The sequence below is a fragment of the Ictalurus furcatus genome, chromosome 8, assembly GCF_023375685.1.
Source record: "Ictalurus furcatus strain D&B chromosome 8, Billie_1.0, whole genome shotgun sequence".
Classification (NCBI taxonomy): domain Eukaryota; kingdom Metazoa; phylum Chordata; class Actinopteri; order Siluriformes; family Ictaluridae; genus Ictalurus; species Ictalurus furcatus.
Window position 1 is genome coordinate 19,611,868 of NC_071262.1, and position 24,760 is coordinate 19,636,627.

The following is a 24,760-nucleotide window of genomic DNA, read 5'->3' on the forward strand; positions in this document are numbered from 1 at the left end:
GTAATTCACACTGTGTCCTAAATCACTGAGTGGCAGATATTTGAATAAATGATTTTGGCTCAGATAAAAGTATATTATTGGTTAAATACATTTGCTCATAAAGCATAAGAATGACAGCAGATGAATTGGCTGATTGACTACTTTTGGGGTAAGAGGAAAATAGTGTACTTTTTTTTTCCTCTCCTTAACTATTATTTTAGGCTGGGCTTATAAAAGGTAGTATTTTTTTTATAGCTTATATCCTTTTACTAAGACAGCAGGGGTGTTTGGTTTGAATTTATGGTGAGGTTTTGGACCACAAACTAACGGTAAAATTTTCAAATGACCCACAATCGACGTATGTTTCTTCAGAAATATCAGAATAGCTTCAGAATATCCTTTAATTACAGGCTGAAGAAACCTGAAAAAATAGTAATTCCAGGGTTCTACCTTATACTGCTCAGCTTTTTGCGCCGAGCCTTCAAACTGTGTGCCAAGTCGTCACGCAAGGAAAACTCAAAAACTCCCCAAAGCACTGCAAAGTTAAGAACAGCTTAACTGAGAGAGAAAGAGTGTGTTCAATGTGATGCTGCCTCTATCATTTGAAGATGATCTTTGTGCTGCGATGCTTTCGGGAAACTCAACCTAGAACTGTCGGCATGCCGTTCTCGTGCTGGAGTTTGATGACGCTTCTCCTAAGAATCTCAGCTGTCTTTGAGAGTCATGTGAAAAAAAGGGCTTGATGTGCAATGACAGTCTATTTTCGACAGAAATGTAGAGCTCTTCGGTTCTCCAGTGCAGATAAAAAGATTAGACTCAATGTCAGACAGTACAGAAAACGCTGCTGACAGGACTAACTCCTGATCATCTCGACATCTATTCATTATTGTACAACGTTCACAGGAGCATTAACACCTCTAAATGTAAGTCCAGCTAGAGCACGCACATGGATATGCGATATACAGTATGAGCACACACACATACACAGAATACAAGGAATAAAAATAAAAGTGAAATGCAGAGAACAAAGTATAAGTCATGGGTTAGTGGGAATGGCGAGAACAGCCTGTTCTTTGTGTAAACGCCAGGACATGGCCCTCCTGCAGTTATTATGAATGTGCTTCTGAACCACAGGAGAACTGCACAAACACTCTACTTCCTTACCAACACGATAAACGTGTGTGAACATGGCCATGCACAGCCGCTCTTAATTCATCATACCTATAAATACAGTACGTGTCCGCATGTTGGCGCATTCCTACAGTATCACTATCTACTGTGTTGAAACTAAATAGAGGATCTACTACGAAGAGGAAATAACTCCTTTCGCAGGCATTCTGCAATACTAAATGTATCTATAAATGGAAAAAAAGTATGCCATGTCATGCTTTAACAAATACTGAGCTATAAACACTTCAGGACATGCTGTTATGGGACAAAAATGTAATACCTTTGGGGTGGTAACAGTAACTTCGCTTAACTCCACTTGACAACCACCCCGTTGTTGATAAGTGCTCTCTAACTGCATGTCACCAGGGTATTTTATTCCGAACTTAATATAGAAATTAAGTTCAAACTGTGACTGCATTATCATCTGCATCAGTACCAGCTTTCCAGAACTACAAACTATGAGAAATAATACCAAATTGCCCAAAGGAAAAAACAAAAACAAAACAAAAATTATAGTTATTACAAATATTTGCACCCATAATGTTACAGTGTTTGTCTTCAGTGGAAATATTTTTGTTCAATTATAGAAAGCAGTACTGTGGTTAATATTTAGAGAAAAGCTTTAGGAGTGAGATAAGCCTAGGAATTAATGAATTTGGGCTGAACAACTACATTGAGTCTATATGGACACAGAAATGTACAGTACGTAAATGTAATTTTTTTTTCCTTTAATTGCACGGGTATTGCACCAACCATATAAACGTACCATACCATAGGTCGTCAGTGATCCAGCACTTATTTAATGCAAATTGATCCCTCAGTAGGGGGTTGCTAGCAGGGATTAGGTCCGAGGTTGCTGGTGTCACGGTCTGCAAGCTCTGGATACTCAGGTCCCCGTGCATGCAAAGCCTTTCCAACACCCGGCGATTCGTTAGGCCCAATCGGCCTCATTTATCACGGCAAATTAGCTAATCAGTGTGACAGCCACCACGGAGCAAGGCTTCATCAAAGCTCGGCCGATTGCTGCCCTCCCAGCTGTTAGGTACAACGGGGTATGGAGGAACACAGTCCATAAGAACAGGCACTCCAATGCAAGAACAGATGGGAGAGCTGCTTAAATATTCCTTCTCATTCATTCAACACACACACACACACATGCACACTCATGTTGTGGAATATGTAATGAGCAGAAGTGTGCATGTACTACTCAGAATGTCTAAGCACACAATGGAAGGATGGAGGTATGTGTTATTATTATTATTATTATTATTATTATTATTATCATCATTAATTGGAGCACAGTTTCCTATAGGGAATACTTCCACAGATACAAATGTAGTTTGTTTGGTGTCTGGTGTCATTTTCTACAGGCGCTACCAAGCTAACGTAGTGCAAGACAATCTCATGCAAACTCTTTAATATAAATACACGCCCAAATCTTCATACACTTGCTTCAAAAGATCGTCATCAAGCTCCATGAAATCGTTCTTTAAATAAACAGTTGTTTCAACAGCAGGGATATTCAGATATTTTAAAACGAAGTTCAGTGTAAGTTCAGATTCCAGAATTTTAGACTTGAGTTTCAGGAATGAGTTTGGTTCACGAGTCCGAAACCACATCAGAACTGGAACCGGTTTGAAGCAGATATATTTACAATAGAGGTTTAGGGTGAGATAGATCAGACATTATACAGTAGCTATGTTATCCTTGTAACTTGAGAGCAAAACTAAAGGAGGAAACATTATCAAACAGCAGAAATGTGTACTCTTGAGGTGGAGAAACATTATGTATATAGTAGTGTGCAAAAGTAGAGCAAAGATGGCTTCGAAAATAATGAAATTAAATGTTTCTACATTTAAAAAAATACTATAGAGCAGTAAACAGTCATAAATGAAGCAAAGTCATATTTTTGTGATGTGACGACCCTTTGCTTAAAAAAAAAAGTCTCTGTACAATTTGTGCAGTTTTATAAGGAAATGATCTGATAGGTTTTATTGAGCATCTTGCAGATCCAGCCACGGTTCTTCTGGAGGCTGGAATCATACCTTTAAAAGTCCCAAAATTCTCTCCCACCAAATGATATCATGTAATAAGAAAATCCAAACTTTTTTTTTTTACTCTTGTTGGATTTGAAATCAATTTTTTTTTGTCATGTTTGATATTTTTCTGACTTGTATCAGAAGAATAAATCTATGTAAAAGCATGTTATACTTTGCATATCAAGCTGAAGGCTGTGATGATCCTAAAGGCTTACTTTTTTTTGCTCTTCCAGAGTGTGAGTCGCAGCTCGTCTCTGCTGCTGCTGACGGCTGTTGAAGTTCTGGCAGGTTTCTGGTCCTACCTCCATCATATCCAACACCAAAATAAACTCCTTTAATCGTCAGTCATCTTGATTAAACAGCGGTTTTAAAAGTGAGATTCAAGTGACGACTTGTCCTTGTCTTGGCCTAGGAGATTCATTGCTGTTGCACATCCTCGTAGCTCACCTTACAGCACCTGAACGGACACGAGCAGACGTTTCACACGTTTAACCAGTGTACTCGTACTTCATAATTCTCAAAGAGATACAGCTAGACTTATTGTGGAAACGCACTTGAGTACTTTTAGGCATGTTAAAATAAAAACAGGCACTTTTCTAAGCTCTGTTTCCTACTTGATGCAGTGAAGTCAACAGAATTATATTCCATGTGAATCATATTATCCTCAGAAAGAGAGAATGATATCTGCATTCAGGTTTGTGGCTTACTTTGTTTGTTTACTTTACATGTAGTATGTGTTGAATAAAAAAAAAAACTACAAGGTGGTGTGATGTGGTGTAACCATCCAGAAGTTGATTATTTTCCAATAACAGCATGTCATGAAGTGTTTTATAGTCCTCTTACACTACAACAATTACACGTTTCAGCTCTAACCATTTATGTTTACATTTAATGTGGTGAAACATCTGAGAAACAAGTTCGTTCCTGTTTATCAAATTATTCAATTATGGCAGCTATAAACCAGCCTCTCTTTTTCCTGTCCCTTGAAGTTAATAAGACAAACGCAGCTTGGCATGATGCAGAGGAACCGGAACGTCCTCCATCTTGAAGACTTTACCGTGGTGGAAAACTCTTTCAAAGTGCTGACACTGCAAGACTCCTTGCGTAGATCTAAAATAATCATCTGCTTTCAGAAATTTTTACCATATCAATGATTATATGTTTGTCTTTTTAATCCATGTAAGTTGTTACTATAGAAACAATAATGTATTAGAACAAACATGGTAATATAAGCCTGTGATTTGCCTTACAGGCAGAACAACTGTCAGAGCTGCTGTTAGAGAAAATTAAGAAACATGATCTGACCAATGAGAATTCAGCACTGTGGTACAATTAAGCAATATCGCACGAGAAAGAGTGTACCCATAATGAATATCAGCATGGCTGCGATTCAGCCACAGGTACAATGCCACAGGCCGAGTGCAACAGGTATTCATAATTGCGTGTGATATTTGCTTTAAAAAAAAAACAGTTCAATTAATTCAACCAGAAATTTATATAGGGTAACTGACATTTCATATAAAATGTTTCCAAATATTTTGGTCCTTCAACAAAAATAGTTCCCAAAGAAGCCACAGCTGGATAGAGCATTGCGTGTTGCCATGCCAATGCACAGACTGACTGACAGTCCTTAGTAAGTGTAGTAATCAACTTAATGAACTCTTGTTAGAATTGAAATTTTGAAAACGTTTCAACCCAGATAAGTTGAGTGATACAAACTGTGAAAAGTCCCAGTGCTGTTATAATAAATAGCAGCACTCTTGGAACACCGCTCGACCAATCAGATTAGAGTTCTCTAATGTGTGATATGACACATACAAGACATAAGTGTTACTAGGCATGAACAACATAGCAAACGAATCATACCACAGTGTTCAAAGACACTGCAAAGTATTGCAAAACCTACATCCATAAAAGAAATTATTTAAAAAGGAAAATTTAACTATTTTGCACAAAAATAAGATTCATGAATCAAGAAGTTTCTTGTGCAAAGAAATGCTTACTTTTGCATTGCAAAAAAAATAAATAATAATCAATGAAATAACAATATAGCATGAAATCGATAATATAAAGGTGTATTCTTTGTCATGTTTACATGGTGCGCTATTGTACAGGATTATAACATCCAGTCTGGTACTTGTTACTGTGAGAAACAGTAGTAATGATAACACAAAGCTCAGCGTGGAATATATCACCACACATGTTTGAACCCCAACCCCAGCGCTTCAGAACCATTAACCAGCCTGAACAGTGCCTCGTTTAATTTCATGCACTAATGTGTACATCATCAGTGTGTGAGAGTAAACACTCACCCGTGCACGCGCTTCCTCTCCACTTTCTCTTTGCAGAGCCCGCACAAGCGGCGTGTCACTGCTAGAAGAGCGCGCTCGTAACGTCACTGAATGAGAGCGGCTCCCATTGGACAAAAGCGACGGTTCACGAAGCGCTTTGCGTTTCCATGGCGACCGTTTTGCAAACGAAGCTTTCGCCCTCTAGTGAAAATATGTGAGAACTACATCAGAACTCTGACTTCCGGGTTGCTGTTGCTGTGGCGTTTTTTTCACATTCATCCGGGTTTTATTCCCGATAGAGGACGCTCGCGAGGAAGTTAAAAATGAATAGAAGGTAGATGGAGGTTTAGAAGTGTTTCCCAGAAAAAAAGAAAAACAACAAGCAGAAATAAATAATAATAATAATAATAATTATTATTATTATTATTATTGTTGTTGTTGTTGTTATTATTATTTTTATGATTATTGTTGTTGTTATTAATATTATAAATAAATATTATATAACTTCCTATTTTTTAAATTTGCCATTACACTCTTAAAACTGTCATAACAAATACAAGATAACATAATATAAATATAGAATAAAACATCTTTTCTCATGTGCTAACACATTATATGATGTCTCATGTGTCTGCTTGAGTTCATATTGATCATATATGATTCCCATCACATCACATACACACACAGAGCACTTTATTAGGAACACTACAATAATCCTGGATAGGGCCTTTTTTTACTCTTTATTAAACAGCCTCAGTTCTTCGTGGCATGGATTCCACAAGATGTTGGAAACATTCCTTTGAGATTCTGGTCCATGTTGATATGAGTGCAATTCCTGCAGATTTTTCAAGTGCACTTTGATGCTGTGAATCTCCCGTTCTACCACATCCCAAAGGTGTTCTATTGAATTCAGACCTGGTGACTGGAAGGCCGCTGAAGAACACTGACCTCATTGTAATGTTCATGAAACCAGTTTGAGACAATGTTTGCTTTGTGACATGGTGCATTATCATGCTGGAAGTAGCCATTAGAAGATGGGTAAATTGTGGCCATGAAGGGATGCACATGGTCATCAACAATACTCAAATAGGCTGTGGCATTCAAGCAATGATTGATTGGTATTAATGGGCCCAAAGTGTGCTAAGAGAACATTCCCCACACCATTACACCGCCTCCACCTGCCGGGACTCTTGAAACGAAACGGATTGGGTCCACGGATTAATGCTGCTGGTGCCGAATTCTGACCCTACTGTCTGTGTGCTTCAGCAGAAATCAAGATTCATCAGAACAGGCTACATTTTTCTAGTATTCAACTGTCCAGTTTTGGTGAGCCTCTGCTCACTGCAGCCTCAGCTTTCTGGTCTCAGTGGACAGAAGTGGAACCCGACATGGTCTTCTGCTGTTGTAGCCTATCCACCTCAAGGTTTGACATGTTGTGCATTCTGAGATGTTTTTCTGCTCACCACAGTTATACAGAATCGTTATCTGAATCACTGTAGCCTTTCTGTCAGCTCAAAGAAGTCTGGCTATTCTCCATTGACCTCTCTCACCAACAAGGCATTTCTGTCTGCAGAACTGTCACTCACTGGATGTTTTTTCTTTATTGCACCATTCTGAGAAAACTCTAGAGATGCTTGTGTGTGAGAATCCCAGGAGAGCAGCAGTTATAGAAATACTCAGACCAGATCTGGCTCCAACAATCATGCCACAGTCAAAACCACTTAGACCACATTTTTCCCCATTCAGATAGTTGATGTGAACATTACCTGAAGCTGCTGGCCCGTATCGACATGATTTTATGCAATGCACTGCACTGCTGCCACACGATTGACTGATTACCTAATTGCTTGAATGAGTAGGTATACAGGTGTTCCAGATAAAGTGCTATGTGAGTTTATGTGATTCTTCTGGACGGGGAATGAGAGAGGAAAGCTTACACAGGTTCTTTATTTGTTATCTTATTTTTCTTCTTCATGATCAGAAGGGGGCGCCAGAGAGCGCATTTCTGCTGAGCTGTGCACATTCTCACTTTAATCTTAAACTAATTTTGCCTCTATAACTGAAGGGTTTTTATTTAGGTCACAATTTCTGCCGCTTTTTTTAATCCACCTAACTCGAAACTCAGTGCCATCCATCCTCAATATCCATCTGATTATAATCTTGTAAAATATAAATAAAGATAAGATTTAATTATGGTCCTTTCTCAAAACCAGGGATCCACATTAAAACCCAGTTCTATAATGTTTTCTTCAATACAACACTATATCATATCAGGGATTTGATTTGTCAGACTGATGTTCCCCCCTCGCACTGGATCGAGCTGTCTGTCTGTTATAAAGCGAGTCAATTAAAGAGCTTTAACTCAGCATAAAACTCAGCAGCAGCCTCTCAGGGGTACTGATTGGATCTGGGGAAATCTTCTTGGCTCTGGGCCTAAATTGCAGAATTAAAGCACTGGCAGTGTACAGAAGGGTTATATTTAGCATACCTAGCAAGCTAGTCATTTTTTGGAAACACATTATCAGTGGCTAAATATTTATTTATGATTCTCTTGTATTCAAATTTATATTTTTATTTTAATAATAAGTAACATGATGTTTTTTTTACATGTTCTGTCAAATAATGAATCCATTTATTATTTGACACCAGATTTCTGATTTTAATTATCTGCAATAAGGTGCTGTTTAATTTCTGATCGAAATGAGCTGGAAGTAAATACTGTAGAAAGTCGATCTCCAGCAAACTTCAAATATTTTAGCAAAGCAGGCTAAGTGCAGTACCTTTGGTAAGATTGTTATGCTAGGTAATGTTAGCTTAGCTTGGTATTTAGTGTGTTTGGCTTTCTTTCTTTCTTTCTTTCTTTCAGGAATATAACCCATTGATTCTGTCACCATTGTTGTTAATCATTTTAGCAGTTTCTTTTAGTGTCATTTTTTATTTGGACTGTTTGCTGTTGTGTAACATGACTGTTTAGAAAGTAAATTCTGTTGAAAGTCGATCTCCAGCAACCTTCAACTATTTTAGCAAAGCAGGCTAAGTGCAGTACCTTTGGTAAGATTGTTATGCTAGGTAATGTTAGCTTAGCTTGGTATTTAGTGTGTTTGGCTTTCTTTCTTTCTTTCTTTCTTTCTTTCTTTCTTACTTATTTACTTTTCCGTTAGGACCGTGACCCACTGGTTTGGTCACTACAGTTGCCAATCATTTTAGCAGTTTCTTACAGTGTCGTCTTTCACGTTAGCAGTTTGTTACTGTGTAACACGACTGTTTAGCAAGTTCTTTATTGCGTAATTTGATCGTTTTTGTTCATTTTTATGTGAACTGAAATGATTGCTTTAATAAAACATTTTTAATCAGATTCATTTGTCATAATTTTTCACTCTTTTATATGGCAATAAAAGACTTACTGCTTTTACAGTAATATACTGCTAGTAACATATAGTACTCTATTTAAAAATACAGTATGTGCCATTACAGTAAACAAATATCACAGGTGAATGCTCTAAATATTATTTACTGTGACAACTTGCCAACTCTGCTCCAGTAAGTTACTGTAAATATACCTGGTAAACTTTAGAGTGTGTTCATCATTTAATGCTATACGCGAGGACGACTCATTTGACAAATACCTTTGTCCTCAATTTCCTTTTATCGTGTCCTCAGAGGACGGAGCTAAGAAGCAAGCAATAGGACTCATCGTTTAAACTCCACTTCACAGCTCTGCACAGTAAAATGTGATGTCTATGCCTAGGCCCAGTTCCTGCAGTGACTGATTGTAAAGCACTTTTCACTGTCATTCCTGTTGTCGCTGTGGGAATATTTCCGATTGTGTCCCCAGAAAACCTGCTGCTCTCTGCTTCACACTGCATATTTTATCTTTTCATATTTTAATTCACTCATTATATCCTCACGAATAGCTCGTTAATGAGCTGCTGTGTTGATTCAGGTGTTTTAGAGCTGAGAAATGTGCAAAGCAAATGGAATGAAACTGGCACTGTTTCTCAGCCCTGCAGTATTTTGGTAATGTAGTGTTTCTCAATCCTGGATCTGCTCCTGCTAATCCTGCATATCACATCTGATTATTTCCCTACTTTAACACGCTCACTGTAAAGTCATGTGAAGCTTGGTAATGTTTTCATTTTTCAGTACACCTGAGAGGTGATTTCAATGTTGCGCCTTTAGAGGCAAAGGAGACCGGATTCATTAAAGAAATTTCCTGAGTCAGTCAGTTTTGGCTTTACAATTACATTAATTGTAAAGCTATTCACTTTCTGTATTTACTACAAGCCTGGTGGCATTGCTTGAAGCAACGGTATGGTTTGCCTACAAAATAATGCTTGCACATAAAATAGGAGAAAAAATATACAATAGGATTGGAATCATATTTTCTTCTGTTTCACTTCAAATTCTAAGTTCACCTTTAAACTTTGGAACATACCTCCAATCATGACATGACGCCAAACTACATACTGAGGAGGAAAGTGATTCACATGGAGCTTTTAGCACTCTGACATCCTTTTGTCCATTTTTATAAATAACAGCGTCTCATACCGTCTCAGAAACCACATAACTAAGCCAGTTTTGATTACTGAACAACCCGACACTGTTAGAAGCGACTGTGTGATTCAGTTTTATACAGTATATGTATAAAACTCTTGACTATAAGCTTCCCTTATTTGTTGGTTACATTGGAGTTGTATATCTAGTGCAAAAGCAAAGCAAACTTTTGACACCAAATTTGTCTTGGCTGATTGATTACTTTGGGGCATTTTATATTTTGATAAACAATTGTTAAAATAAAATTAAACAAAATACTGCAGGTAGAAAGTAAATCCACTGATTAGGTTAAATCACAGATTTCATACTTGTAATGTGAATAGGAAACTGTGTTATTGTGAGCTCCTCACACTTCCCTGGAATACCAGGCCCTGTCCAGCCCATTCACAGATAGTCCTGAACACAAATGAAGTGTGTTACTCATCTAGCTGCTTTGTGACAGTTTTACACAGGCTCAAATGAGCTTCATACACTCCCCCTCCCTGCCAGGACACAACCCGAGCCCTGATTTGAATACCGAGAAGTCTATAGATCCTCTATACATATTCAGTCTTGCTCTCTCATGAATACAAAATGCCAGTTTAATGTGCTCTTTGATAGACTGCCTACTCTGGCGGTACACACTCGTGCCATGGCCTGATGGAATGACAGGACAGTCAGCAGTGTGGAAATGAAGGTTAGCACTTAAGAGAGAGAGAGAGACTGAGCTTGTTTTGGCATTGTTGTAGCTTTTTGTTACCTTGGCTTGGTGGATGTATTCATCAAAAGATACCGGGTTCTCAGAGTTCTGAACTAAAAGATACATTTTCTTGCACAAGGGTTGTTTAACCAAATGAAAGGGCTACAGTTGTTGTTGTTTTTAAATCCCAGTTCTGCAATAATACATCTGACTTGGACTTAAAATGTGTCTTGGAAGACAAAATACAATTGATATGGACCCCAGAACCCCAGCACTCTCCTGTTTTAGGTTGTTAGTTGTTGGTGAGACAGAGTTTTGTAGACCGTAGCAACTCAGGGGTTAACCGGAAGGTTGTAAGGTTAAGTCTCAGATTAATTCTTCATTAACTCATACAGCATGAACTGCTTCAAATATTTAATAAGACTGGTCTGAAAAACTAAACAAATGTAAATGGAGCATGCCAGGTTATGGATGTATTGCATATTTTATTGCCATCTGCCTGGTTTGAATACACAAATGCACACAGAGCCAGAGCTGAACTGTGATGTGGAAACCAAAAACAGAAATATTAAGACTGTTTAGATACACATAGCCTAAATAATGTATGTAGTTCTTCTTGGTTTGGGAATCCATTTGTCTGAATCATTTAAGATACATTTCAATAGAATTAATTGCTGGCAAATAATCCATTACTAGAGCTGTAGATCCAGTCACTAGAGCTGTAGAGCTCATTAATAGAGCTAGAGCCAATTACTAGAGCTGTAGATTAATTCACTAGAGCTATAGACCTCATTCCCAGAGCTACAGCCCATTACTAAAGCTGATAGCTCATCGACATAGCATCATAGCCCATCCCTACAGCGGTAGCTTCCAACACTATAGTACAGCCCATCGTTAGAGCTGTACATCCCTGTACAACCCATCAGTAGAGAAGTAGATCCAATTATTAGAGCTTTAAACCCTATCACCTCAGCTTAATTACATCAGCAGTGCTACAGCCCATCACTACATCGGTAGAGTCCATCACTAGAGTACTAGATTGCATTAATAGAGGTATAGATCCCATCCCTGAAGCTGTAGATGCTATCACTGGAGGTGTAGAGACCCTCACTAGAGATGAAAAGGCCATCCCTGGAGCTGTAATGTCCATTAGTAGAGCAGTAGATCCCATTAATAGAACCATAGATCCCATCAGTAAAGCTTTAGAGACCATCACTTCAGCTGCACTTCCCATCACTAGAGTTGGACATTACTAGAGCTGTAGAGACAACCATTAGACTGTAGATCCCACCACTAAAGCTGTATAGACCATCCAAGAGCTCCAGATCTCATCAGTAGAGCTGTAGAGACCATCATTAGAGCTGTAGATCCCATCTCTGGGGCCCACTAGTGAACACAAGATCAGTAGAATCCATCACTAAACCTGTAGATCTCCATCACTGGAGCAGTAGATCCCATCACTAGAGCTGTATAAACCCTCAGTAGTGCACTAGAGTATTAGAACTATAGATTCCATCATTACATGACATCTGTAGAACTGTCAGTTAAGCAAGAGAATCTGTCCTCAGAGCTGTAGATCTGAGATTATCTTTATTATCTAGATTAAAGCTCTAGAGCCAAATACCAGAGAGATAGAGCCCATCAACAATGGACTAGATCCCACCACTAGAGCTGTTGATGCCAACCACTAGAGCTGGATATCACATTCTTACTGGGACTTATCAAAAACCTGAGCAATCTACATTACAAAGCAAAGGAAAAATCGACTTCTTGATTGTAATGGTACCAGTCCAAGAGAACCAGACAAAGAAACTAGCCTTGGGCAGAACATGGTCAATATGCATGAGACATTAAACCTCTGTGCTCCATTGGCTTTAATGTATATACTGAGTATGGATGGTTTTAATCGACTGAGTATATTTGATATTAAATTCAGTGGGAACGCTGGAGGATATTCCTGGGCAGTAAAGAGGTATTGCACCGTAGGAAAACAGTGACATTTATTGCTGGAACCATCCTCAAACCCACAGCTTGCCTGAATATAGCCATTCAGAGACTTCAGTGCTACACTTCTCATATGGTATTGTGTTCTTTGGCTTTTCTATCTTTTGTTCTATTATTATTATAAGCAAGGCCAATAAGTTAATATTCAGATGCTACTCAAAACTATTCTATTCACTGCTTAGCATTGACTGTCAGGTTGATCTAGGTCATCCCTGCTGATTTTATAGCAACCTAGATAAAGATAAAAATATATATATATATATATATCTTAAAGCATGCAGGAGAAACATTCATCACACTAAATGTATAAAAAATGAATCTTAAATGTTTGGCCTTCTGCATTAGTGTGTCGGTTAAAAAAAATCCAGAAAATGTAATGTTTCAGAGAAAATTTTGTATGCTATTAAATAAAGGAAGAAACTATGAAATAGGCCACTTTTCAGATAAAAACATAATTGAGGCTGTGTGCAATTGATTGTTCTTGTGGATTCTTGAAATAACCTACTGGGCAATTTCCTTATAAAAGTATGTGACAGTGTACATTGGTGCTTAAAGGTTGAGTTTTCTAGATATCTGCATAAATATGACCTAAAACATAAATATGACCTAAAAGTAGACAAAAAGAACCCAAACAAACAAAAGAGACAAAAATATTATACTTGGTCATTTATTTATTGAGGAAAATTTTCCAATATTACATCTCTGTGAGTGGCAAAAGTATGTGAACCTCTAGGATTAGCAGTTCATTGAAGGTGAAATTAGAGCCAGGTGTTTTCAATCAGTGGGATGACAATCAGGTATGAGTGAGAAACCTGTTTTATTTAGAGAACAGGGATTTATCAAAGTCTGATCTTCACAACACATGTTTGTGGAAGTGTATCATGGTACAAACAAAGGAGATTTCTGAGGACCTCAGAAAAAAAGTTGTTGATGCTCATCAGGCTGGAAAAGGTTACAAAACTATATCAAAAGAGTTTGGACCAATCCATATTCAGACAGATTGTGTACAAATGGAGGAAATACGAGACCATTATTACCCTCCCCAGGAGTGATCAACCAACAAATTCACTCCAAGAGCAAGACATGTAATAGTCCACAAGCTCACAAAGGAACCCAGGGTAACTTCTAAGCAATTAAAGGCATCTGTCACATTGGCTGATGTTAATGTTCATGAGTCCACCATCAGGAGAACACTGAACAACAATGGTGTGCATGGCAGGGTTGCAAGGAGAAAGTCACTGCTCTCCAAAAATAACATTACCGCCCTTCTGCAGTTTGCTACAGATCACGTGGACAAGCCAGAAGGGTAATGGGATATTTTGTTGATGGATGAGACTAAAATAGAACTATTTGGTTTAAATGAGAAGCGCTATGTTTGGAGAAAGGAAAACACCTAATTCCAGCACAAGAACCTTATCCCATCTGTGAAACAAGGTTGTGTATTATGGTTTGGGCTTGTTTTGCTGCATCTGAGCCAGGACGGCTTGCCATCATTGATGGAACAATGAATTCTGAATTATACCAGTGAATTCTAAAGGAAAATGTCAGGACATTTGTCCATGAATGAAATCTCAAGAGAAAGTGGGTCATGCAGCAAGACAACAAGCACACAAGTCATTCTACCAAAGAAGAATAAAGTTAATGTTTTGGAATGGCCACGTCAAAGTCCTGACCTTAATCCAATAGATTAAGGACCCATTTTGTGGAAGGACCTGAAGCAATCAGTTCATGTGAGGAAACCCACCAACATCCCAGAGCTGAAACTGTTATGTACTGAGGAATGCGCTAAAATTCCTCCAAGCCAATGTGCAGGACTGATCAACAGCTACCAGAAACGTTTAGCTCCAGTTATTGCTGCACAAGGGGGTTACACCAGATACTGAAAGCAAAGGTTCACATACTTTTGTCACTCACAGATATGTAATATTGGATCATTTTGACAAAGTATAATATTTTTGTCACATTTGTTTAATTGGGTTCACTTTATCTACTTTATCTAAAATTCTAAAGGGTTCACAAACATTCAAGTACCACTGTAGGTGGCATAGTGTTGCTGTCTTATATCTCCAGGGCCCTGATTCGATCCTGAGCTCAGGTTACTGTCTGTGAGGAGTTTCACCTGTTCTCCTTGTAACCCTGTGTGTTTCCTTCAGGCTCTCCTTCCGGTTTTCCTCCTACCTCCCATAAACATTTATACTATTGTTCCACCGTTAACAAAAAAATGTAATGTGTCTCTAGGATTGAAATGCATAATGCTCATGAAGCACTGTTTATATACTTAGCAAAAAAGAAACATCACTTTTTTAGGAGACGGTATTTTAAAGATCATTTTGTAAAATCCAAATAAGCTTTATAGATCTTTATTGGAAAGGGTTTAAACAATGTTTTTCATGCTTGTTCAATGAACCATAAACAATTATTGCACATGCACCTGTGGAGCAGTCCTTAAGACACAAACAGTTTACAGGCGGTAGGCAATTAAGGTCACAGTTACAATAACTTAGGACACTAAAGAGACCTTTCTACTGACTCTGAACAACACCAGAAGAAAGATGCCTAGAGTTCCTGGTAACCTGCATGAACATGTCATAGGCCTGCTGCAGGGAGGCATGAGGACTGCAGATGTGTCCAGAGCAATAAACTGCAATGTCTGTAATGTAAGACGTCTAAGACAGTGCTACAGGGAGACAGGAAGGACAGCTGATTGCCCTTGCTGTGGAAAATTACATGTAACCACTTGTCCCCTCAGACGTGATGGAGAACTTGCAAATGCCTTGGTGGAAGAGTGGAGTAACATCTCACAGCAAGAACTGATAAATCTGGTGCAGTCCATGAGGAAGAGATGCACTGTAGTACTTAAAGCAGCTGGAGGTCACACCACATACTGACTTTTACTTTTGATATTGACCCCTCCTTTGTTCAGGGACTCATTATTCCATTTCTGTTCATCGATGTCTGTGAAACTTGTTCAATTTATGTCTCAGTTGCTGTATGTTTTTATGTTAATACAAATATTTACACATGTTCAGAAATTTGCTGGAAATAAAAGCAGTTGAATGTGAGAGGATGTTTCTTTTTTTGCTGAGTCAGTATATATGTATATTACTGTGAAAGTCACAGCATGAACCACTTGGGGTAAAAGCATATCATCATACTGAAGCAAAGGCAAATTTTTACTCTCACTGTGAAGTAATGCAATTCCACCTGGATCTGTGTTTAAAAATGAAAGAAAAAAAAAACATGAAACGAAGAATAAAGATAGTATACAAGTTGTCATTCTGTATCGCACATCTTGGCAAAACGAGCCCTTTAAATATAAACCCGAAAACAAGCAAGGTCCACTTCCCCCAGCTCAATATTCATGAGCTTATTTTGACCAGGGGAGACGAGTGCAAAGCCGCCTGCTGTGATTGTTTTTCACGAGATTGTCACTGATGCAGAATTGAACATCATAATTCCTGAAACAAGGCTCTGGTAGCCTCCATCATGTCGGTTGGCACCGAATTCACCACTCTTTGGACACAAATGCCTAATGGCCCTAACAGCCTGTGCTTCAATTTACAGCTACAGAAAGATGCATATCACAGAGGCACACTGTCTAGCGCTCGGCGAACCGTTTTCTCCAAACATATACCAGAAAATGAGCTATTAAAATGCATGAGAGGGCTCTCAGTCTACTAAACGCCCTGCACAAAAGGGGGTATTTACATGAGCATTCTAGACAACTCGTAAATTCACCACGAGGTGTTTGAGATGGATGACATTTAAGGGGACTCCCTGTCACAAGAGTGGACTGGAAAGTGGACGTGTGTCATTGCTGCAGATTATTGGCATCCAATCCCAATTTCCTGCCAGTATCTGCGTTCTGTTTTTGAATGTAAGGATGTTCACCAGTCTGACCGTGGATTCACTGACCACAAACGAACTGGGATTACAAATGATGGTAAAATGTGGTTAAACGTTAAATTGTCGCGACAGATAACAAATGTAGCTGGTCAGTCAAGACATAGTACTGTATCTGATGTCAGAAATTTGCTTTGTTCGGTTCGACAAGCACTAATGCTAACACTTTATGGAAGCAAGGCATGCCTAAATCATCACACACTCACCTCATGCATTAAAATAAGACTTGCTTATTTGGGTTCTGACAAAAATGGACAAAAAAAATAATCATTATAGCCATCCTTAAGCAGGAATGACTTTCTTCCATAGCACATAGTTTTATATGACTCCATGCAAACATCAGACTTGGGTAGGAGATGCAATTCTTTACATATTCTGTTCTTTTATGAAACTGTTCATGAACAGTGTCTTGTGAGGCTGAGTGTATAATGACAAACTGGTAGCTAGAAAGATGTCTATTAGCGTAACAGAAAAACATTCACATTATCGTTGGAAATTGAATCCTGACAGCCGGTGGCCAGGAGTTCAAGACAGAGTAACTGGCAGTGATTTCTGAGTGGGAGGAATGGCATTACTCTCATCTGAGAGTGTTACGATGTCCTGTGATGTAGCATGAGCAGCAGTTCAAAAAGATGCTCAAAAAGATGACTAGCTTCATGTTTCTCAGAGGAAGCATGTGTTAGTCTTCCTATTTCTAGTTTTTTAGCTGTTGTGTGGAAGAACAGCTACTGGGTAGGAATGGGAAATTACTAAAATTGGGAGAAGAATTGAAAAATAAAAGAAACACTGGTAGCTAAGGGTAGCGTATAACATAACGTACTGTAAGTTTTTACTAGTCAATCAGTAATTTAAAAAGTAGTCGACTAGGCATCTTTTCCATAGTTGAAGCAAAACTCATACAGGATATTAACTATTTTTATGTTATTTACTTAGCGCAGTTAAATACAGATAAACAATAGCAACGGTTGTCATATTCAACTCTGGCTTCAATAGCATCCAAGTCTGGATCAGCCTTTGTGAGCTGACAGGCTTTAAATGAGCTGAGTGGGCACAGAATGCGTTCTTTCACACAACGCTGGTTATGATAGAATTTACTACGCCAGCGTGCAAGGACATTATCCAAATTTTATTAAGGACAACACAATTTGGAGGAAGTCCTTCAGGAGCAGGCATGAAGTATATACAAACTGATATGAAAGTTTATTTGACCGGCATTTCTACAGACTGCATCACTATTGTTTTTTCACCTCTCCATGATGGTCTGGTCTACATCCCCACAGTCTATGCAGCACATACTACCTGCTGTAAGTCATAAGATGGTTAGATACGTCACTGAAGAAAATCCCAGACTTCAAACATACAGTATCTTGCCTTATAGACTGCATTTGGGTTAAGTGAAAATCATATATTTCATGTTCCTTAAGTTGTAAAATGATTCAATTAATCGTTCAAAAATTGATGCTACACCTTTACAACAAGGATCAGGTGTGTTGGATTAAGACTGGAACTGTGCAAAAAGGCATACTGGACAATCCTTGTTAGGAACAAGCTGTTACAACAATGCAATTACTATAAAAATTAATAGCATATGCATATAACAAACGAGTATGGGATGCCTGCCATGTGAAAGTGGTGACGGAGCGCCGGAATTGGAACCGAGCCTTGGTTGTTATACCCTCTCCTAAGCTGAAGCGTTTCCTACTATCCCTGCCACATGTATCACATCCTCCCTCGCTCCTTTTCTGAACCCTCTGACAACATCAATGATTAATGACAGGAAAAATAATTGAGCCAGCAAGGAGAGAGACAGAGGTCGGGAAATGACTGGCAAGCTAGAGAGAGGCTGGGGGCCTAAAGATCTATATCGGGACACATGAGGCATCGTTCAGTCATCTGTCTGTCTATTCTTTATCAATCTCTCTCTCTCTCTCTCTCTTTCTCTCACCTTCCCCAGGCATTTTTCTTTCTCTGTGGCCTTCAGGAAAAGTCAGTCATTCGCAGCGCTGAGTACAAGGTGCAGCCAAGGCCAGAGGGCCACAGATCAATACTTCATTTGCTGGGCGAGATTTACTTTCCTTCGTGGAATCAAACTCATCAGATGTCGAGAAGAAAAGGAACAGGATTTGGTGGAAAACTACACACATGGCCTTTAATTTCCCAAACATGTGAAAGGGTTTTAGAGGGCATGGCCCATTACAAGTCCAATCATGTGCACAAGGTCGGGACCTAAATATGCTTGAAGCCCAAATCAGGTGTCTTTGAAAAGTGTGTTTTAGTTCTGTAACCTCTGTTTTAATTAGAATAGCAGTAGTAAATATCTCTTCTGCACATTAAGTCAGCCTGGAGTATAATTCGGCTTGAACACTAGGTTGGGCTACAAGGAAATCCCAGGCTCATATTAAGCATTCGAATATGTGATCATTTCTATAGTTGCAACATACACAGCAACTTGAATATGCCATTGTTGATATGATGAAATTTTCTATAAGGAGTCTCCAGTGTCAGTGTTTTGTAACAGTCAGATTTAAAGCTGTAAATTTACTATAAGTTTTGAGACGTGACAGAGGACATGGTGATAGAGGTGTTATAATAGTGTTATAAATCAGGTGATTGTGTCTTTATTACAGTTCAGGAGACACTGTCATACACACACACACACACACACACACACACACACACACACACACACACACAAAAACCTTAAATTAAGGGCAGAATTTCCACTTAATAACATATGTACTGTTGTTTCAAAAGTAAATGAGTAAATAATGGCAGGTTTATGTGAAACTCATTAAATATAAATATCTACATAGAATTAGCAAAGAAATACAAAGATGAGTCACAAAAGTTCTGGAACCAAGATTAACCTCTACCAAAGTGATGGAAAGGCCAAAGTGTAGAGAAGGAAAGGATCTTCTCATGATCCAAAACATACAAGCTCATCTGTGAAGCATGGTGGAGGTAGTGTCATGGCTTGGGCTTGCATGGCTTGGGCTTGCATGGCTGCTTCTGGAACATTCTCACTAATCTTTATTGATGGAACTCATGATGGTAGCAGTAGAATGAATTCAGAAGGTTACAGGAACATTTTGTCTGCCAATTTACAAAGAAATGCATCCAAATTAATTAGGAGGAACTTCATCATGTATCAAGACAACAATCCAAAACACACTGCCAACTCAACAAAGGACTTTATCATGGGGGAAAGTGGAATTTTTTAGACTGACCAAATCAATCACCAGACCTTAACCCAATTGAGCAGCATTTCACCTCCTGAAGAGGAGACTGAAGGGAGAAACCCCCCCGAAACAAACAACTGAAAGAGGCTGGGCTAAAAGCCTGGAAAAGCAACACAAAATAAGAAACCAACAAATTTGATTATGTCAGTGAGTTGCAGGATTGATGCAATTATTGCAAGCAAGGGATATGCAACCAAATATTAAGTGTTATTTACTTTAATTACGCTTATCTGTTGCTATACTTTTGTTTGCCTTAAAATCGAATGTTCTGATACAAAAGGTTTTGTGTTTTACGTTGTTTAAACACATCTAGATGTTAATTCCAGAAAATAAAAGCTGAAATCCAAAACTCTCATCTCATATCCATCTTCTGATCTCAAACCCAAATGTCTTTTGTGTATATAGCACAAAGCAATGAACTGGCCTTGCCATTCTAGTAGTTTCGGAGTGAACTTCATTTATTTGTGCAACATGGACATTAAACCAATACGTAAAAACTACATACTTTACTAATGTGGAAACTCTGCCCTTAATTTAAATATGTGATCAATTATGTGATAAATGATACAGTGATACATCTTCTAGAAGTGCTGAGCTTTGTTTATTTACCTCACTAGGCAGCTTATGTCACTTCCTCACCCTGTGACACTCTGATATACCAGAAACAGACTGATTTCTGGAAAATATCTCAACACAACCTGCGTCACTTGACATCAAAACTGATGAAAGTTGGTCTTAATGATGATAAGCTGATGCTGGTTGGAATAAACCTTTAAAAATGTGTATGTAGGTTTATGTCAGTTGTCAGAAAGGGTTTATGTATAGACCTATGAACCAACCTTGTGTAAGTTTTACCCTTTGTTTCATTTCGTGCAGGCAATTTTATTTTAAATAATGCTTGCACTGCCTGTAAAATGACCAAATCCTTTAAGTGCCATCTAGTGAAGGTTTAGTCAGTTATTGTGTTCACTGCTGTATTTAAGCTTTTGCTACATTCCTGGTCAAACATGGAAAATCTCAGGCCTTACAACACTGTTTAACTTTGAAGCATTGCCGTTCATCTTATAAGTTGCTATTTTGTCCTATTACGGTTGCTATGCTTATGATAATCATGTTAATTTCTTATAATCTTTATGTAAGGACTGTTACTAGAGAAGCACGGCTATGGAAAAAGAAAAAAAATCATAATGATAACATATATATATATATATATATATATATATATATATATATATATATATATATATATGTATATATATATATATATATATATATATATATATATATATATATATATATATAAAATTAGTGCTCTGCTGCACTGAAGAATGTGCTTTGATTTTACATTTAGGCTACTGCAGCAATTATTACAAATGTTGTCTTCAGTGAATAAATCAAAGCACATGCTATAGTGCAGCAAAGCACTAATTATATACTCAGGGAAAATACAATATCTGGGACAAGACAGGATGTAGCTTTTCAGCTTTTCAATTGACCTTCAGTGTAGGACAAAGCATGTCTTGAACAGGCATGACAGGCTTGTATTCATAATCAAATTGATTTTAATGGCATCCATCTGCCTTAGAGGGAAATTATAAAACAATCAACTATGAAGTTATAAAGCAGCACTTACTCCTGACTTTTGCGTCACTATTTTCAAAAATGCGATGATTTTTTGTGCTACTGGCGATCGTATTTTATACAGAATATAGCTTGCTCTTGACAGATCTTGTTTTTAGTTGGCTTTAGTTTACTTTTAGCAGCAAGCAACATTAAGAGGAAGTGTGTTAAACACTAATTGTTCATTAGCAATTCCTTTATTTTGTTTATTTTCAGGAGGATGTCAAATCCTGCCCTCTTGTTTTCTATTGGCTCACAATTTCAAGCAGGGCCGTTTCCGAACGTTTAGAGGCCCTAAGCAAGAACTTCCTCAGGGTCCCCCAACCTACATCAATGAAAGAAGGTACAGAGTTAATGCTTCTTTATCTTGGATGAGGGAAATACAGTTGAATAAACAATAAAATAAAAAACAACTGAACAAGATCCAAGCTAGCTCTAGATACTAGATAGCTACCTGTAGCTAGTTACCCACTGTCCTTTCCCATTTCAATTACGTCAGCAGACAAAGGCAAACAAACGATCTCAATCCAATTAATTAGCACTGATTTCTTACCAGTGGTTTGGGTTTGTCTCTCCTCTCCTCTTTTTGACTTTTTGCGTTTTTCCATGCCAGATAAATATGAATTCTCATGTTAGTTACATTAGTTAATAAACTTAGTTGCATAAATTGTAGTTTCTATTCTTTTCACACCACAAGAGGGCCTTCTGCTACTGCCTGATATTGTACATGAACATTTTCACACAAATGATAGTAAAGTGTGATAGTAAATACACTTTACTATCATGGTGGTCCAGGGGCAATAAGAGACCATTTATCCCACTTATAGAAAGAAATGGCCCTGATTTCAAGGCTCACAAATATGTTGGTTATGTTCACTTCAATGTATGTGGACTCAAGCAATGCAACAGTAAATCACTAAAGTAGCAATTTCCTTTTTTGCCATCGCAAGCCCTTCATATAAATATCACTCACTCTGCTAAAAAGATGATTCTACTGAACTGGAAAGACAGAACCCATTTCTATAAAGCATGGGCTTCACCTCAGACTCAGCAAATATATATAAAAAATAAAATAAAAAAAACAAGAAATCATTTCAGGACACCTGGTACACATTGCACACTCTCACCTCGACCTATGATGTATCACTTTATCCTTGCACTATTATAAATGATCTGTAAAGAGAGTTATGGTCGCTGAAAAGGAAATGGTGTAGTGGTATGGTGCATCGATACTGACCCTGATTATTTTTAATGGGAACCAAAAAAATAGCACCAGATCAGTCATTTGTGTATGGTCTTAAAGCTCACTGTAATCCACACAACAATGCTAGCTGGATGGTAAATATACCTATAAACCTTCCACAAAAAAACCAACAACTGTATTAATCATTTGGAAGGTCAAACTGTTTAACCTTTATTACATGTTTGGTCATCAACCTGGCCACTACATTTTATTTAATTTTATGTATACAGTATCATATATGAAAATCAGTATCAAAAATGGCCGTGTCCCCGTAAACTAGCTCTGTTAAGGTGCGTGAACAGTTTACTGTTGTTTGCTATTGATTTCTGCTTTTTTATGATGATTAGGGAGCGCATTACTTAATGTCTAAATTCTCCCCACCCTCCAGGGTCCATTTCAGCAATTGCAAATGACATCATTACAGTTTCTGTCTATAATTATTGACCAAGGTCAAAGGTCACGGCACGTCCTTTACTGAGGGGTCAGACATTATGTTAGAGAGGTCAAGCAAACAGCAGTGTTGCATCATTTATGGCATGTTTTGTCCTGTTTGCACTCGATGATCTACAGAGAGGTGAACTGATGTATCCTTATCGTTATTAAACCAACATCAATCATGAAAAACATAAACAACGCGATCCACTTGTTGACCTGATTCATGCGGTGCTTTTGAGTGTGGCTCTGCAACTAGGGCTCAGATGTGAAAATTTTTGGTGCCAAGAATGACTTATTTATATTTTCATCTCTAACCGTAGTGCATGTGTAGCAGCCTGGTTTATATTTTGCTTCTCTCAGATGAAACATTCAGGTCAGAGTAAATTATTGCTGTGTTGTTTTTTTGTTGTTGTTTTTTTTAACATGTTTTTTTTTTTTTTCATTTTTGTGAACCCCAAACTCTAGTTACTGAGAAATAGAATTAAGATGAGCCAAGATACTTTTATATAAAGTACTTTTATATAGAGACAACAAGTCAGAGGAAAAGGTTCAGTAAGGTACTCAACCTTAACAATTGTTGATTTCAAGGCTTTATGACCAGCTGCTAAAATGATTACTATGCATTATTTGATAGTCAATGTTAAAACAGTTATGGAAGTCCATGCATAAATATTTTTCTATCCTATTATCTTCTCATGATCTTGACTTTGCAAAGTTTAATGAGATGCATATTAAGGAACATAATCTAATGTTTATCCAGTATATCCGGTGCTAATTTCCATACCCATGAGCCTCCACAGTATTCTCTTTATTTTAATCCCACTGAAACTGGATAAAGTCCATGTGTTGTTTTTTCCCCCTAATGTTCATCTGCCCAGTTTGGACGAGTCTGTGCACATGATAGCCTAAGATTCTAGTTCTTGGCTGACAAGAGTGAAACTCAATGTGGATTTCTGCTGATGTAGCTCATCCACTTCAAGATTTGATGATTTGTGAATGCTTAAGATGCATTTCTGCTCACTACGGTTGCAAACAGTGATTATTTGAGTTACTATATCCTTAGCGGCAGCTTGAACCAGTCTGGCCATTTTCCTTTGACCTCTCTTGGTTTCCACCCACAGAACTGTTGCTCACTCAGTGTTTTTTTGTTTTTGCACCATTCTGTGTAAATTTTAGAGACTGTTGTGTGTGAAAATCCCAAGAGATCAGCAGTTTACTCAAATAAATACTCAATCCAGCCCATCTGGCTTAAAGTAACTGTTATTTACCATTCTGATGTTTGATGTGAACATTAACTGAAGCTCTTGACCTGTATCTGCCATGATTTCATGCAGTGCACTGCTGCCACATGATTGGCTGATTAAATAACTGTATGAATATTCACCTGTACGGGTGTTCATAATAAAGTGGACAGTGAGTGTAATGTTCGCAGAATGAAGTTCTTATGCCCTGCACAGGGTGTGTGTGTGTGTGTGTGTGTGTGTGTGTGTGGTGGTGTGTCTGTATTTATTCAATCTTGACCTTGATGAGACAGAGACAGCAGGACACTGACTCAATTCAAATTTACTGTCATTACACTTAATGAAAAAATTCACCAGCATCAC

The 24,760-nt window shown here is 38.0% G+C and overlaps 1 long non-coding RNA gene across 1 annotated transcript; it reads right to left on the bottom strand.

Annotated features, from left to right (window-relative positions):
• Positions 1-1,724: 1,724 nt before the first annotated feature.
• Positions 1,725-5,818, bottom strand: LOC128611644 (uncharacterized). The gene is made up of 3 exons (XR_008386589.1): positions 5,501-5,818; positions 3,404-3,645; positions 1,725-2,273 (listed from the first exon to the last, which is right to left on the bottom strand). It is a non-coding gene; the product is annotated as an uncharacterized LOC128611644 (long non-coding RNA).
• Positions 5,819-24,760: the final 18,942 nt, after the last annotated feature.